The 15,038-nt window shown below is 35.1% G+C and overlaps 2 long non-coding RNA genes across 2 annotated transcripts; both read right to left on the bottom strand.

The window, feature by feature from the left end:
• Positions 1-625: 625 nt before the first annotated feature.
• LOC138658295 (uncharacterized) lies at positions 626-3,006 on the bottom strand. The gene is made up of 3 exons (XR_011317434.1): positions 2,983-3,006; positions 2,515-2,660; positions 626-792 (listed from the first exon to the last, which is right to left on the bottom strand). It is a non-coding gene; the product is annotated as an uncharacterized lncRNA (long non-coding RNA).
• Positions 3,007-5,642: 2,636 nt separating this feature from the next.
• LOC138658296 (uncharacterized) lies at positions 5,643-8,022 on the bottom strand. The gene is made up of 3 exons (XR_011317435.1): positions 7,999-8,022; positions 7,531-7,676; positions 5,643-5,809 (listed from the first exon to the last, which is right to left on the bottom strand). It is a non-coding gene; the product is annotated as an uncharacterized lncRNA (long non-coding RNA).
• Positions 8,023-15,038: the final 7,016 nt, after the last annotated feature.

Below are 15,038 nucleotides of genomic sequence, written 5' to 3' on the forward strand. Positions count from 1 at the left end.
TCACCAAGAACGCGCTGCCTAGGAAACAGACGCCAGGACGAATGCGGCCGGCAGCAAGAAAGACCGCGCAAGCGCACAACCGCCCGCACACAAGTCCTGTAAAGAAGGAAGTGAGGAAGAACTATTCTGGGTTTGTGCATACCACTATGAATATCAACAAATAGTGGCGCAAATTGGGAGCCTATAAAGCAAATATTCTAAATGTATGAATATATATATATATAATTGTAAGCAAAGAAATTAATGAATAATAAATAATATAAATAGAGTGTCGCAATAAATAATACAATAAATAATATATTGTGATGCCATAATAATAATAATAAATAAAACTATATAAATACACATATTATCTAGCACCCATATAGATAGATCTAATATGGTGTAGAAAATTAATTATAATGGAAACTATATTACAAATGGTGTTATATTAAACAATATCTACAATTAATGTCTATGAAGGAATATATGTACAAAATACATATATATATACATATATACAATGTACATACACACATATACATACAATACTATTATATTAGAAAAACAAGTGAAAATTGAAAAAATAATTGAATAAATAATGAAAATAATAATAATATATATACATAAATACATAATCCCTGATTAAAACCATATAGAAGACCTCCAATATAGACAATATAATAACTACAAACAAATATTTAATATTAAAGAAGGTCCTATGATTATCTTGATAGAAGCGACAAATCCATATCTTCTCTCTGCTAACAGGCTGGAAACCAATCCCAGAATATATACAAGTAGATGAATATGCTAAAAGTGCAAAAACAATTTTTTATTAAAATGCAATAATATACACTCCTATAAAATATACTAATGTTAAAAATAGATAAAAATTAATAAAACAAAGTGACAAACAGATGATCAGAGAAATGGTGAATAACTTAGACTCTCATTAAGACCCAAAGGTTGTAAAGTACGAAGCGTCCAGATCCACCTTGTTTCTTTCTGAGCGAGCCTACGACTAACATTGCCGCCACGTAGATCTGATATAATTCTGTCAATACCGATTACTCGAAGACCAGTCGGATCGCAATTATGATAGGTCTTGAAATGCCTAGGTACTGTTTTCAAATGTTCCATTGTTGTTTCCTTTTCTGCAGCAATAATTTCCCTCACATGTTCCCGTACACGTAGTTTTAAGGATCTAGTTGTGAGCCCAACATAGATTTTTGAACATGGACATGTGGCATGGTATATGACAGCTTTAGTATTGCACGTAATAGCCTGTGTTATCTTATAAGATTTATTGTCAGATCCGACAAACATAGAGGCATTATCAATGTTCGAACAGGCAATACAATTGCCACATGGGGCACAACCCCATTTATCAATGGGTTTGGGAAATAGAGAGGGAAACAATGTAGATTGGGTATTGACTGGATAAAAACTCTTAGTCAGATGATCTTTTAAATTACGGGCCCGACGTGCTGTTATGCAGGGTCGTTCTGGTAAATATTCCTTTAAAATTGGATCACTGGTAAGTATAGTCCAATGCTTGGATAATATATCTCGCATTGCATCCCATTGTGAATGATATTCCGTGACTAACCGAACTTTGGTATCATTTTTTATTTTGTGTTTTGGAAAGATTAGACTCTCACGCTCTGTCTTCATAGCACGATAATAAGCTTTCTTGATACTTCTATTGCTATATCCCCGATCACTAAATCTCTTCTTCATATCGTCAGCTCGCAATTTAAAGTCATCAAACGATGAGCATAGACGCCGAAGTCTCAAGAACTGCCCAGTTGGAATGGCGTTGATGACATGTTTGGGATGTGCTGAGGAGGCATGTAATACTGAATTTACTGCTGTTTTTTTACGAAATATATCCGTTTGTAACGTACCAAAATTATCTCGCCGGATAGTAACATCTAAAAAAATCAACATGATTAAAATCAAAATTACATGTTAATTTAATATTGAGTTGATTACAATTTAAAACACCGATAAAATTAAAAAGATCCTCAGGAGTACCACGCCAAATAAAAAAAATATCATCAATAAAACGGGTCCAAAATACGACTCGTTCCATGGTATCCGAGGAAAACAGCTCCCTCTCCCACAGCCCCAGGAACAGGTTGGCATAGGAGGGTGCACAAGCTGCACCCATTGCTGTTCCCTGGAGCTGCAGGAAAAAGGAGCCATTAAAAGTAAAAAAATTGTGAGTTAAAATAAATTTTAAAAGTAAAATAAGAAAATCAATTTCCTCAATATTAAAATTTAACATACTTAAAAAATATCTTGAGGCTTTAAGACCATCCTCATGCTTTATACTTGTATACAATGCCTCTACATCGCAAGTTACCAATATCATGTCATCATCAATAATCATAGACTCAATTTTCCGAAGTAAATCAGCAGTATCACATAGATACGACGGTAACGTCTCAACAAGGGGTTTAAGATGGGAATCAATATAACGACAAGCATTTTCCGTAAGACCTCCAACACCCGAAATAATGGGCCTACCTGGGGGACAAGTAGAGTCTTTATGAATCTTCGGTAATAAATATATTGTGGGTATTGATGGTTCTTTAATATTAAGTAGTTCCTGTATTTCTTTGGTAATAATATTAGAATCCCGAGCAGTCTGTAATAATCCCCCCAATTGGGCCCTAAATGAAATAAGGGGGTTAAATGTTAATTTTTTGTAACATTGTTGATCTTTTAACAAACGATTCATTTCTTGTTCATACATAGAACATGGCCAGACCACAATATTGCCCCCTTTATCAGCAGCTTTGAACACCACATCTTTCTTTTTCTTCAATGAGTTGAGAGCAGCACGTTCATCCGGTGTTAAATTGTCAGAATAAATATTAGATGGAATTTTCCCAAACTCCTCTGATACTATACGTACAAAAATATCTACACTAGGACAAATTGATAATGACGGAAACCTCTGAGATTTTTGCTTTAAAGATTGAGGGATCTTACCTAGTGGTATAGCTTCATGTTCTTCCTGTAACTGTTCCAGAATTTCAAGCACTTCCTCTTCCTCCAATATAGGAGGATTTTGTTGTTTCTCTTTATTATGAAACCACTTTTTAAATATTAGCGATCTTGCGAAAATATTGAGGTCTTTTATTGCTGTAAAATGATCAAATCGAGAAGCAGGTGAGAATGATAATCCTTTTGTTAATAAAGATATCTCAGTTTCAGATAAAGGTTCACTCGATAAATTGATCACCTTTGGGGTATTCATGCTTTCATCCGCTGTGGCCTTCCGCTTGTTAAAACTAGTTTTCCTATCCCACTTTCTCTTCTGCTTCCCAAATCGAGTGGACATCATGTTACTCGAAGAATCAGAGAATTCACCAGAAGATGAAACAGAAGAAACCGAAGTTGATCTTTCACTATGGGGGGGCATATTTGGTCGTTTCCATCTGTATACTTTCTTCTGTTTGTAATCATTCATATCTCTTGATAACTTCTTTGAATGTGTCTCACGAATCTGTGATTCCCACTCATCAAAATGTTTATTCATTTTCAGAGAAAATGCACTAAGATCTTCACTAGAGCATATTGATTTTAAATTTGTCTGAGCCGTGTCAATCTGGGAATCTAACGTTACCAATGATTTAGTATTAAGCCCGATCAATAGTTCCATAAATTTAGTTGAGCTTTGAGAGCAAACCTCCTCCCAGTCAGTTATAAACACCATATCCTCAACCGGAAAGGATGGGAACACATTAATCCTTAACCCTCTGGGTATCAATTTGAGTCTAATATAGTTCTCCAAAAAAGCTTTGTTCCAATAAATTTTCATTCTTTTATATAATAATTGTTTAATACTATTTTGTAAGTCAATAGACTTTCTCTGATCATCAAAATCACCATTACCCTGTTTGAAATTGAAAACACCAGTCAGCTGGTTCTGCCAGGATATTTCTCTGGCCTTATAGTCCATCATACAAATAAGGTCAACAAAATCTGTGAAAACACAGAAAAACAACAATTCAATCAGATAAGCAACCAATTGTATGCAAAATATACTTTGTCTAGCACTGTTGACAAACAAATCCTCCCAAAAAAATAGTGCAAAAAGACGGTATAAAATTAATTATTTTATTGAAAATAAAGTAAATATATATTTAATTATAAAAATTATTCAATATCACAGCTGATGGAAGCACATACAATAATAAGTATAAAGGTATAAGAACATATAACTAATGTATAATTGTTGCCAGGCAATGCAGAAAATATATAAAACGTTATAGGTAGCAAAACACTAAGCCCTCAAGAACATATATTAAGAATAAAATATTCGATAAATTTATATATGTATATATCTCCACAGCAGCACAAAATTATTATTACCCAAAAAAAACAAAGTGCATAAGTGCTGTGCAAAAACATCAGACATATAGCAATGAGGAATAAGTATATCCAGAAAATTCAATTAAAGTGCCACAAAAATAGAAAAAAATAAATAAATATATGAAGATTTATATAGAAAAGATTTTTTGGACATAAAATGCAATAGCATGTGCAATGTTGCAAAATCTAGAAAACCGCAAAACGATGCTAAAGTGCAAAAGGTGCTGAAAGCTATTCCATTGAAGGGAGATATATAAAATGTAACACAATCACTGTTACTTGTTGCATCACAGAAACCATCTATGTACGGTACTCCAAGGGGCTATATAAAGTGTTAAAATGCTAAGTGTGATAAAACTACAAGTGTCTGGCAAATAATAAAGTCACAAATATGTACAGTCACTCATACCTAAATGCTCCTCGTTCCCTACGTACGTTTCGGCGTTTAGCCTTCTTCCGGGGGCGTGTACAATTTGGCCCAGGGCGTGCGTATTTATCTCAAAATTGACCAATAAGATACCGGACATTGCATGCTGGGCGATTACAAGCGGCGCGTGCGCAGACGCCAAGCCACCGAACACATCCGCCCAGCGTCACCAGGGCAACGCGCACCGGACAGAGAAACCCGCCCACATGACGTGGCGGGGTCTCACCAAGAACGCGCTGCCTAGGAAACAGACGCCAGGACGAATGCGGCCGGCAGCAAGAAAGACCGCGCAAGCGCACAACCGCCCGCACACAAGTCCTGTAAAGAAGGAAGTGAGGAAGAACTATTCTGGGTTTGTGCATACCACTATGAATATCAACAAATAGTGGCGCAAATTGGGAGCCTATAAAGCAAATATTCTAAATGTATGAATATATATATATATAATTGTAAGCAAAGAAATTAATGAATAATAAATAATATAAATAGAGTGTCGCAATAAATAATACAATAAATAATATATTGTGATGCCATAATAATAATAATAAATAAAACTATATAAATACACATATTATCTAGCACCCATATAGATAGATCTAATATGGTGTAGAAAATTAATTATAATGGAAACTATATTACAAATGGTGTTATATTAAACAATATCTACAATTAATGTCTATGAAGGAATATATGTACAAAATACATATATATATACATATATACAATGTACATACACACATATACATACAATACTATTATATTAGAAAAACAAGTGAAAATTGAAAAAATAATTGAATAAATAATGAAAATAATAATAATATATATACATAAATACATAATCCCTGATTAAAACCATATAGAAGACCTCCAATATAGACAATATAATAACTACAAACAAATATTTAATATTAAAGAAGGTCCTATGATTATCTTGATAGAAGCGACAAATCCATATCTTCTCTCTGCTAACAGGCTGGAAACCAATCCCAGAATATATACAAGTAGATGAATATGCTAAAAGTGCAAAAACAATTTTTTATTAAAATGCAATAATATACACTCCTATAAAATATACTAATGTTAAAAATAGATAAAAATTAATAAAACAAAGTGACAAACAGATGATCAGAGAAATGGTGAATAACTTAGACTCTCATTAAGACCCAAAGGTTGTAAAGTACGAAGCGTCCAGATCCACCTTGTTTCTTTCTGAGCGAGCCTACGACTAACATTGCCGCCACGTAGATCTGATATAATTCTGTCAATACCGATTACTCGAAGACCAGTCGGATCGCAATTATGATAGGTCTTGAAATGCCTAGGTACTGTTTTCAAATGTTCCATTGTTGTTTCCTTTTCTGCAGCAATAATTTCCCTCACATGTTCCCGTACACGTAGTTTTAAGGATCTAGTTGTGAGCCCAACATAGATTTTTGAACATGGACATGTGGCATGGTATATGACAGCTTTAGTATTGCACGTAATAGCCTGTGTTATCTTATAAGATTTATTGTCAGATCCGACAAACATAGAGGCATTATCAATGTTCGAACAGGCAATACAATTGCCACATGGGGCACAACCCCATTTATCAATGGGTTTGGGAAATAGAGAGGGAAACAATGTAGATTGGGTATTGACTGGATAAAAACTCTTAGTCAGATGATCTTTTAAATTACGGGCCCGACGTGCTGTTATGCAGGGTCGTTCTGGTAAATATTCCTTTAAAATTGGATCACTGGTAAGTATAGTCCAATGCTTGGATAATATATCTCGCATTGCATCCCATTGTGAATGATATTCCGTGACTAACCGAACTTTGGTATCATTTTTTATTTTGTGTTTTGGAAAGATTAGACTCTCACGCTCTGTCTTCATAGCACGATAATAAGCTTTCTTGATACTTCTATTGCTATATCCCCGATCACTAAATCTCTTCTTCATATCGTCAGCTCGCAATTTAAAGTCATCAAACGATGAGCATAGACGCCGAAGTCTCAAGAACTGCCCAGTTGGAATGGCGTTGATGACATGTTTGGGATGTGCTGAGGAGGCATGTAATACTGAATTTACTGCTGTTTTTTTACGAAATATATCCGTTTGTAACGTACCAAAATTATCTCGCCGGATAGTAACATCTAAAAAATCAACATGATTAAAATCAAAATTACATGTTAATTTAATATTGAGTTGATTACAATTTAAAACACCGATAAAATTAAAAAGATCCTCAGGAGTACCACGCCAAATAAAAAAAATATCATCAATAAAACGGGTCCAAAATACGACTCGTTCCATGGTATCCGAGGAAAACAGCTCCCTCTCCCACAGCCCCAGGAACAGGTTGGCATAGGAGGGTGCACAAGCTGCACCCATTGCTGTTCCCTGGAGCTGCAGGAAAAAGGAGCCATTAAAAGTAAAAAAATTGTGAGTTAAAATAAATTTTAAAAGTAAAATAAGAAAATCAATTTCCTCAATATTAAAATTTAACATACTTAAAAAATATCTTGAGGCTTTAAGACCATCCTCATGCTTTATACTTGTATACAATGCCTCTACATCGCAAGTTACCAATATCATGTCATCATCAATAATCATAGACTCAATTTTCCGAAGTAAATCAGCAGTATCACATAGATACGACGGTAACGTCTCAACAAGGGGTTTAAGATGGGAATCAATATAACGACAAGCATTTTCCGTAAGACCTCCAACACCCGAAATAATGGGCCTACCTGGGGGACAAGTAGAGTCTTTATGAATCTTCGGTAATAAATATATTGTGGGTATTGATGGTTCTTTAATATTAAGTAGTTCCTGTATTTCTTTGGTAATAATATTAGAATCCCGAGCAGTCTGTAATAATCCCCCCAATTGGGCCCTAAATGAAATAAGGGGGTTAAATGTTAATTTTTTGTAACATTGTTGATCTTTTAACAAACGATTCATTTCTTGTTCATACATAGAACATGGCCAGACCACAATATTGCCCCCTTTATCAGCAGCTTTGAACACCACATCTTTCTTTTTCTTCAATGAGTTGAGAGCAGCACGTTCATCCGGTGTTAAATTGTCAGAATAAATATTAGATGGAATTTTCCCAAACTCCTCTGATACTATACGTACAAAAATATCTACACTAGGACAAATTGATAATGACGGAAACCTCTGAGATTTTTGCTTTAAAGATTGAGGGATCTTACCTAGTGGTATAGCTTCATGTTCTTCCTGTAACTGTTCCAGAATTTCAAGCACTTCCTCTTCCTCCAATATAGGAGGATTTTGTTGTTTCTCTTTATTATGAAACCACTTTTTAAATATTAGCGATCTTGCGAAAATATTGAGGTCTTTTATTGCTGTAAAATGATCAAATCGAGAAGCAGGTGAGAATGATAATCCTTTTGTTAATAAAGATATCTCAGTTTCAGATAAAGGTTCACTCGATAAATTGATCACCTTTGGGGTATTCATGCTTTCATCCGCTGTGGCCTTCCGCTTGTTAAAACTAGTTTTCCTATCCCACTTTCTCTTCTGCTTCCCAAATCGAGTGGACATCATGTTACTCGAAGAATCAGAGAATTCACCAGAAGATGAAACAGAAGAAACCGAAGTTGATCTTTCACTATGGGGGGGCATATTTGGTCGTTTCCATCTGTATACTTTCTTCTGTTTGTAATCATTCATATCTCTTGATAACTTCTTTGAATGTGTCTCACGAATCTGTGATTCCCACTCATCAAAATGTTTATTCATTTTCAGAGAAAATGCACTAAGATCTTCACTAGAGCATATTGATTTTAAATTTGTCTGAGCCGTGTCAATCTGGGAATCTAACGTTACCAATGATTTAGTATTAAGCCCGATCAATAGTTCCATAAATTTAGTTGAGCTTTGAGAGCAAACCTCCTCCCAGTCAGTTATAAACACCATATCCTCAACCGGAAAGGATGGGAACACATTAATCCTTAACCCTCTGGGTATCAATTTGAGTCTAATATAGTTCTCCAAAAAAGCTTTGTTCCAATAAATTTTCATTCTTTTATATAATAATTGTTTAATACTATTTTGTAAGTCAATAGACTTTCTCTGATCATCAAAATCACCATTACCCTGTTTGAAATTGAAAACACCAGTCAGCTGGTTCTGCCAGGATATTTCTCTGGCCTTATAGTCCATCATACAAATAAGGTCAACAAAATCTGTGAAAACACAGAAAAACAACAATTCAATCAGATAAGCAACCAATTGTATGCAAAATATACTTTGTCTAGCACTGTTGACAAACAAATCCTCCCAAAAAAATAGTGCAAAAAGACGGTATAAAATTAATTATTTTATTGAAAATAAAGTAAATATATATTTAATTATAAAAATTATTCAATATCACAGCTGATGGAAGCACATACAATAATAAGTATAAAGGTATAAGAACATATAACTAATGTATAATTGTTGCCAGGCAATGCAGAAAATATATAAAACGTTACAGGTAGCAAAACACTAAGCCCTCAAGAACATATATTAAGAATAAAATATTCGATAAATTTATATATGTATATATCTCCACAGCAGCACAAAATTATTATTACCCAAAAAAAACAAAGTGCATAAGTGCTGTGCAAAAACATCAGACATATAGCAATGAGGAATAAGTATATCCAGAAAATTCAATTAAAGTGCCACAAAAATAGAAAAAAATAAATAAATATATGAAGATTTATATAGAAAAGATTTTTTGGACATAAAATGCAATAGCATGTGCAATGTTGCAAAATCTAGAAAACCGCAAAACGATGCTAAAGTGCAAAAGGTGCTGAAAGCTATTCCATTGAAGGGAGATATATAAAATGTAACACAATCACTGTTACTTGTTGCATCACAGAGACCATCTATGTACGGTACTCCAAGGGGCTATATAAAGTGTTAAAATGCTAAGTGTGATAAAACTACAAGTGTCTGGCAAATAATAAAGTCACAAATATGTACAGTCACTCATACCTAAATGCTCCTCGTTCCCTACGTACGTTTCGGCGTTTAGCCTTCTTCCGGGGGCGTGTACAATTTGGCCCAGGGCGTGCGTATTTATCTCAAAATTGACCAATAAGATACCGGACATTGCATGCTGGGCGATTACAAGCGGCGCGTGCGCAGACGCCAAGCCACCGAACACATCCGCCCAGCGTCACCAGGGCAACGCGCACCGGACAGAGAAACCCGCCCACATGACGTGGCGGGGTCTCACCAAGAACGCGCTGCCTAGGAAACAGACGCCAGGACGAATGCGGCCGGCAGCAAGAAAGACCGCGCAAGCGCACAACCGCCCGCACACAAGTCCTGTAAAGAAGGAAGTGAGGAAGAACTATTCTGGGTTTGTGCATACCACTATGAATATCAACAAATAGTGGCGCAAATTGGGAGCCTATAAAGCAAATATTCTAAATGTATGAATATATATATATATAATTGTAAGCAAAGAAATTAATGAATAATAAATAATATAAATAGAGTGTCGCAATAAATAATACAATAAATAATATATTGTGATGCCATAATAATAATAATAAATAAAACTATATAAATACACATATTATCTAGCACCCATATAGATAGATCTAATATGGTGTAGAAAATTAATTATAATGGAAACTATATTACAAATGGTGTTATATTAAACAATATCTACAATTAATGTCTATGAAGGAATATATGTACAAAATACATATATATATACATATATACAATGTACATACACACATATACATACAATACTATTATATTAGAAAAACAAGTGAAAATTGAAAAAATAATTGAATAAATAATGAAAATAATAATAATATATATACATAAATACATAATCCCTGATTAAAACCATATAGAAGACCTCCAATATAGACAATATAATAACTACAAACAAATATTTAATATTAAAGAAGGTCCTATGATTATCTTGATAGAAGCGACAAATCCATATCTTCTCTCTGCTAACAGGCTGGAAACCAATCCCAGAATATATACAAGTAGATGAATATGCTAAAAGTGCAAAAACAATTTTTTATTAAAATGCAATAATATACACTCCTATAAAATATACTAATGTTAAAAATAGATAAAAATTAATAAAACAAAGTGACAAACAGATGATCAGAGAAATGGTGAATAACTTAGACTCTCATTAAGACCCAAAGGTTGTAAAGTACGAAGCGTCCAGATCCACCTTGTTTCTTTCTGAGCGAGCCTACGACTAACATTGCCGCCACGTAGATCTGATATAATTCTGTCAATACCGATTACTCGAAGACCAGTCGGATCGCAATTATGATAGGTCTTGAAATGCCTAGGTACTGTTTTCAAATGTTCCATTGTTGTTTCCTTTTCTGCAGCAATAATTTCCCTCACATGTTCCCGTACACGTAGTTTTAAGGATCTAGTTGTGAGCCCAACATAGATTTTTGAACATGGACATGTGGCATGGTATATGACAGCTTTAGTATTGCACGTAATAGCCTGTGTTATCTTATAAGATTTATTGTCAGATCCGACAATCCTCAGCACATCCCAAACATGTCATCAACGCCATTCCAACTGGGCAGTTCTTGAGACTTCGGCGTCTATGCTCATCGTTTGATGACTTTAAATTGCGAGCTGACGATATGAAGAAGAGATTTAGTGATCGGGGATATAGCAATAGAAGTATCAAGAAAGCTTATTATCGTGCTATGAAGACAGAGCGTGAGAGTCTAATCTTTCCAAAACACAAAATAAAAAATGATACCAAAGTTCGGTTAGTCACGGAATATCATTCACAATGGGATGCAATGCGAGATATATTATCCAAGCATTGGACTATACTTACCAGTGATCCAATTTTAAAGGAATATTTACCAGAACGACCCTGCATAACAGCACGTCGGGCCCGTAATTTAAAAGATCATCTGACTAAGAGTTTTTATCCAGTCAATACCCAATCTACATTGTTTCCCTCTCTATTTCCCAAACCCATTGATAAATGGGGTTGTGCCCCATGTGGCAATTGTATTGCCTGTTCGAACATTGATAATGCCTCTATGTTTGTCGGATCTGACAATAAATCTTATAAGATAACACAGGCTATTACGTGCAATACTAAAGCTGTCATATACCATGCCACATGTCCATGTTCAAAAATCTATGTTGGGCTCACAACTAGATCCTTAAAACTACGTGTACGGGAACATGTGAGGGAAATTATTGCTGCAGAAAAGGAAACAACAATGGAACATTTGAAAACAGTACCTAGGCATTTCAAGACCTATCATAATTGCGATCCGACTGGTCTTCGAGTAATCGGTATTGACAGAATTATATCAGATCTACGTGGCGGCAATGTTAGTCGTAGGCTCGCTCAGAAAGAAACAAGGTGGATCTGGACGCTTCGTACTTTACAACCTTTGGGTCTTAATGAGAGTCTAAGTTATTCACCATTTCTCTGATCATCTGTTTGTCACTTTGTTTTATTAATTTTTATCTATTTTTAACATTAGTATATTTTATAGGAGTGTATATTATTGCATTTTAATAAAAAATTGTTTTTGCACTTTTAGCATATTCATCTACTTGTATATATTCTGGGATTGGTTTCCAGCCTGTTAGCAGAGAGAAGATATGGATTTGTCGCTTCTATCAAGATAATCATAGGACCTTCTTTAATATTAAATATTTGTTTGTAGTTATTATATTGTCTATATTGGAGGTCTTCTATATGGTTTTAATCAGGGATTATGTATTTATGTATATATATTATTATTATTTTCATTATTTATTCAATTATTTTTTCAATTTTCACTTGTTTTTCTAATATAATAGTATTGTATGTATATGTGTGTATGTACATTGTATATATGTATATATATATGTATTTTGTACATATATTCCTTCATAGACATTAATTGTAGATATTGTTTAATATAACACCATTTGTAATATAGTTTCCATTATAATTAATTTTCTACACCATATTAGATCTATCTATATGGGTGCTAGATAATATGTGTATTTATATAGTTTTATTTATTATTATTATTATGGCATCACAATATATTATTTATTGTATTATTTATTGCGACACTCTATTTATATTATTTATTATTCATTAATTTCTTTGCTTACAATTATATATATATATATTCATATATTTAGAATATTTGCTTTATAGGCTCCCAATTTGCGCCACTATTTGTTGATATTCATAGTGGTATGCACAAACCCAGAATAGTTCTTCCTCACTTCCTTCTTTACAGGACTTGTGTGCGGGCGGTTGTGCGCTTGCGCGGTCTTTCTTGCTGCCGGCCGCATTCGTCCTGGCGTCTGTTTCCTAGGCAGCGCGTTCTTGGTGAGACCCCGCCACGTCATGTGGGCGGGTTTCTCTGTCCGGTGCGCGTTGCCCTGGTGACGCTGGGCGGATGTGTTCGGTGGCTTGGCGTCTGCGCACGCGCCGCTTGTAATCGCCCAGCATGCAATGTCCGGTATCTTATTGGTCAATTTTGAGATAAATACGCACGCCCTGGGCCAAATTGTACACGCCCCCGGAAGAAGGCTAAACGCCGAAACGTACGTAGGGAACGAGGAGCATTTAGGTATGAGTGACTGTACATATTTGTGACTTTATTATTTGCCAGACACTTGTAGTTTTATCACACTTAGCATTTTAACACTTTATATAGCCCCTTGGAGTACCGTACATAGATGGTCTCTGTGATGCAACAAGTAACAGTGATTGTGTTACATTTTATATATCTCCCTTCAATGGAATAGCTTTCAGCACCTTTTGCACTTTAGCATCGTTTTGCGGTTTTCTAGATTTTGCAACATTGCACATGCTATTGCATTTTATGTCCAAAAAATCTTTTCTATATAAATCTTCATATATTTATTTATTTTTTTCTATTTTTGTGGCACTTTAATTGAATTTTCTGGATATACTTATTCCTCATTGCTATATGTCTGATGTTTTTGCACAGCACTTATGCACTTTGTTTTTTTTGGGTAATAATAATTTTGTGCTGCTGTGGAGATATATACATATATAAATTTATCGAATATTTTATTCTTAATATATGTTCTTGAGGGCTTAGTGTTTTGCTACCTATAACGTTTTATATATTTTCTGCATTGCCTGGCAACAATTATACATTAGTTATATGTTCTTATACCTTTATACTTATTATTGTATGTGCTTCCATCAGCTGTGATATTGAATAATTTTTATAATTAAATATATATTTACTTTATTTTCAATAAAATAATTAATTTTATACCGTCTTTTTGCACTATTTTTTTGGGAGGATTTGTTTGTCAACAGTGCTAGACAAAGTATATTTTGCATACAATTGGTTGCTTATCTGATTGAATTGCAGCTATAAAAGGTTTGCATGGCTGCACGGCCATGCACTAGTATCGACCTATGTTATGAGCTTTTGATATCTTGTGGTCATGTATGCATGTGGTCAGGGTTGGCTGAAATAAGCCCCTAGAATACCGGCACCTCCGGTGAGGAGTTCTGTGTGTATGGCTTCAGGGCTGGCATATAGCCACTGGAATTCCGGCTCCACCAGAGAGGAGTTGTTCGTGTGCTGGGCTGACTGCATGACCACTCTTTGCTTTTGCTCACTTAGGTAGCTGTGATCCTCTCTGAGGTTAACAGGGCACAGCGTTTTGATATCTTTGCGATTCTGTGAAGTAGCAGAGTTTGCTTATACCACCATATAACGCCACCATTTGCTAGAAGCAGGTTTCTCTCCTGCACGGTGGACATCGGATTGCGAACGCACCTATTTAACATATACATTTACTCGGTGTGTTCCGCCAGCCCTAACAGTAGGTTTGTTTAGCAGAGGTGAGAGCAGATTTGAAAGCGAATGTTGCCTGTTTAAATGCAGTGAAGTCGTCTTGCGAATGTGTTTTCTCCCAACGCCGCTCTGCAACCGTGGACACTTGCATAAGCTTTTTAGTGGTGTTATTGTGCCAGGGTTGTCTATTGATACATCGCACTCTGCCTTGAATGAGAGGGGCAACCGTGTCAATAGCTGATGTGAGAGTGGCATTGTAGAAAGCAGTGGCACTCTCTGTGTCATGGAGTGAGGATATGGATGCCACTGGTAGGATAGAGTCAGAGTGTGTGGGTGTCTAGGTGTACGAGGTTTCTGTGGGGGTGTGCATGTTACTGGACATGGTTGACTGGTAAGGAGGACAGGAATGAGAAAGTGAG

Source organism: Ranitomeya imitator, chromosome 1 (assembly GCF_032444005.1).
Source record: "Ranitomeya imitator isolate aRanImi1 chromosome 1, aRanImi1.pri, whole genome shotgun sequence".
Lineage (NCBI taxonomy): Eukaryota > Metazoa > Chordata > Amphibia > Anura > Dendrobatidae > Ranitomeya > Ranitomeya imitator.